The sequence below is a fragment of the Petaurus breviceps genome, unplaced genomic scaffold, assembly GCF_028583685.1.
Source record: "Petaurus breviceps papuanus isolate PSGF00001 unplaced genomic scaffold, PetGlider_PUasm1.0 151, whole genome shotgun sequence".
Lineage (NCBI taxonomy): Eukaryota > Metazoa > Chordata > Mammalia > Diprotodontia > Petauridae > Petaurus > Petaurus breviceps.
Window position 1 is genome coordinate 32,844,995 of NW_027185712.1, and position 3,806 is coordinate 32,848,800.

General features: G+C 35.2%; 1 pseudogene; it reads right to left on the reverse strand.

The window, feature by feature from the left end:
• Positions 1-2,790: 2,790 nt before the first annotated feature.
• LOC138154069 (methylmalonic aciduria and homocystinuria type D homolog, mitochondrial-like) lies at positions 2,791-3,472 on the reverse strand (annotated as a pseudogene).
• Between the last annotated feature and the right edge of the window lie 334 nt (positions 3,473-3,806).

The window sequence follows — 3,806 nt, forward strand, 5'->3', positions numbered from 1 at the left end:
CTGATCCCTAAGCAAATCACTTCATTCCTCTGTGCCTGTTTTATTTTATTTTATTTTATTTTGCTTTTTTTTTTTTGGAGGGGGGAAGGCACGGCAATTGAAGTTAAGTGACTTGCCCAAGATCACACAGCCAATAAGTATGTTGAATGTCTGAGGCTGAATTTGAACTCAGGTCCTCCTGACTCCGGGGCCAGTACTCTATTCACTGAGCCACCTAGTTTCCCTATCTCTGCCTATTTTAGTCATCTGTCAAATGAGAGGGATTTACTTGATGGCCTTTAAAGTCCCTTCTAAGTCTACATCCATGTATTATGATTTATATTGACAAGAGAAGCCAGGTAGAATGCCTGAGTTTGCCTAGGGTGACAACAGCCTACTCACCTGAAAATGCACACTCAGACCCAAATACAGAAACAAACCCCTTTGTTCCAACTGCTTATATTGTTTCCATATATGTGTTACAAAGAAAACATCCACAGGATCTTAATACTCAGAGAGCATCAAGCCTTGGCTGTACCACTAACTAGCTAACCTTAGACCAATTATTTGGCCTCTCTAGGTTTCAGTCGTGTGTGGTGAAGGTAGATTCAAAGAACTTGATGGTACCTTTTAGCTTAAAAATTCTATGATTCTTCAAATGTGAAAAGTTAGAGATAAATGCAGGTCTATTTGAGGTCAAAGAAATAGCTGATATGGTTATGTAGCTGGTATAATTATGTGTATATGTGTATATACCTATATCCATATCTCTTTGTCTATACACGTATCTATATATATATATATATATGTGTGTGTGGTATATGTGTGTTTATATGTATATACACATACATTTGTGTGTGTACACACACACACATGTGCACACACATATGCATTTTCTAGGTGGTACAGTGCATAGAATGCGAGGCCAGCAGTCAAGCAGATTCATCTTCCTGAATTCAAATTTCGCCTTTGACCTTTCTAGCTAGTGACCCTAGACAAGTCACTTCATCCTGTTTGCCTCAGTTTACTCATCTGTAAAATGAGTTGGAGAATGAAATGGCAAACCACTCTGGTATCTTTGCCAAGAAAATCCCAAATGGGGTCATGAAGAGTCGACTATGACTGAAAAAATGATTGAACAACTGTGTGTGTGTGTGTGTGTGTGCGTGCGTGTGTGTAGTAACTATTTCTGGTGAGAGAGGTAGTATAATTTTTTTTCAGCTGCCAGCAACTTCCTGTGATTGAGGAGCATCATGGTGATAATAAATGATCATCTTACAGTGAAAGAACACAAAAGCAGACTGTGTCAACAGTATTTCTATTTTTCTTCAGAGTTCACAAAAGCCAAGAAAAATCTTATTCTTAAAAGGAAGGAGAAAAGAATCTTTCACAACTTATCTGCAACCCACAAGGGGATTGGTATTTCAGGGAATTTGCCATGTTCTATTGTGAATGAAGATATTTTTCAAGGGGAGGAAAGGATTTCAGGTCCAAGTCAATTGTATTACCTCTGACACCAGAAGAAACCTAGGTGGTGAAAGAAAATAGAGGGCTAACATGAGGAAATGACCCAGGCATACTTTGTCAAGTTAAAATATAAAGTCTTTCATAATAATGATTTTGACATGAATTGCATCTTTTTCTCTCAAGGTCATAAAATGCCTTGTCAGCTAGGGTAATTCACAGGATTCCTGATTTCTGCTCTGGAATTATCTTTTTTTCTAGATGGCAATTCTTAAAGTCTAGATAACTATACATGCACCATAAGTTTTTAGAGTTAGTATGAATCTTAAAGATAATTGGATCAGAACTCTAGAAAAAATGTAATTTAGTCCAATATCTCATTTTTTAGCTGGTGAAAGTAATCCCTAGAAGTCTAAATAACTTGCCTAAAGACACACAGGTAGTAAGCATCAGAGATGATATTTTATCCCAGGTCCATTGACTCCAGAACTCTTCCTTCCTTCTTCTTTCCTTCCTTCCTTCCTTCCCTTTTTTCTTTTTTAGTTTATATTGTCCAAAAATGTGTTTTGTCAATGAGGTATTTTGTAATGTAGCATTTTAAATTTATCATGAGAACAAAAAAATAGATTTGACAAATGAAACAAATAGAAAATTGTCTATAATAAACGAACACATTTTCATTCTGACACTTATTTTTAAATGCAATACCTAAAACAGGTTAAATTAAAATGTTGATATATATACCTTGACACAATGTATATATTCACAGATATTGAAAATGAGGAGAATATCAAAACCCTAAAATTTTTAGATTTGAGGAAGTCCAAATTTTAAAAATGTAGTACTGTTTTCACAATAAAGATGGGAAAAGACTCAATCTTTATCTAAATATCACAACAATAATTTGCCAGAATTGTGCAACCTGAAAATATTTACATGTATTTGAATTTGAAATATTTTAGAAATGAATTTGAAATGCATGATAATGGATAAAGAAATGTAATTTTCATCTTCTTAGCCTGTGATTTATTTTTGGAAGGATGTAAGTAAAACTGAAAATTTCAAATATAAAGGAGAAATAGATAAATCCATCTCCATAAACACTTAACATGAGATGAAGCCTTGAATCCATATTAATTATTGCTTTTAGTAGAATATAGGCAGTTAATATGTATTAAAGAGAAATATAAAGAGTAGAATTTTGCTATTTTTAAAAATCTTATAAGTTCACAAATTTTTAAATTTACAAATGCTGAAATTAATAATTTACCTAGAAATTCCTATTTTTAAAAACTGAAGACTCTTGGCAGTGTTTATAGACAGTGTCAAGTACACATAAAGCTATCCCTAATTTCCACTTGCTTTCTTCACGACTCAACTGACAGGTGTGGAATTCATGAAGATACTTCTAACAACCACATGGGTACCTCAAAGACTATGGAAAATCACTTTGCAGCAGCCAAGATCATCAATAGAGACTCTTAAACGTTGATAATGCTCAACTCTTTCAGAGTGTTGCTTGTTTACTGTCCAAGAAATGCCAATGCAGATGATAGATTAATAAATTCAGTCCAATAGCCTTCAGTATACAAAGCAGAGCAAATTTCTTTATCACAACTTACAAACTTTTCTAATAGCATTTCTCTTTAATTTTCAACTTCTTCACTATATGGTTATTTGATTTTTCTTTTCCACATTGCAGTTAGTACCATTAGCTTGCCAGAATTCACTTCTGGAAACATGAATTGAAAATCTCTTCAAAATAGCTTTGGGTGTATTTATATTACACATTCTACTCTGCTCTATTAATTTCCTGTTATTCAACAGGTACATCACTGTCCTCAAACTCATTTACATATGGTGCCATCAGAAATTCATGTCTCTCACTTGATAAAGGCTCTGCTAGGACATTAGGCAAAGTTCTATGAATTGGACTTTTCTTTGGCAAAGCTATCCCATTGAGGTGACAATCAAAACCTATGTTCCTAGGGAGCTGAAATCTTTGATCTTGAGGCCCAAATGGTTCCATTATTTGAGCTGGCCACACAGTTTTTGAAAATATATCTGGGGGGGGGTGCAATCACTAGCTACATGAGCCTCTTTTGAACCCAAAGATCCCACAGTGGAAAAAGCTTTGGGACTTGCAACCCTCCTGATCAAATAATAAAATCCTAAAAGGTAGGGTACAGGTCTCATTCTTTACAGAGCACTTTGGTCATTTCTAGTGGGAGGAAAAGAATGAAATCATCTTTTCCTTTGTTGTCTCTCCCTCTCGCCTCCCCCCTCCCCCCCTTTTCCTGAATGGGAAGTTCTTCCTTGTTGCTGTTGCCACTGCCAAGAGGCTACAAGTCCCATTTCCTGGC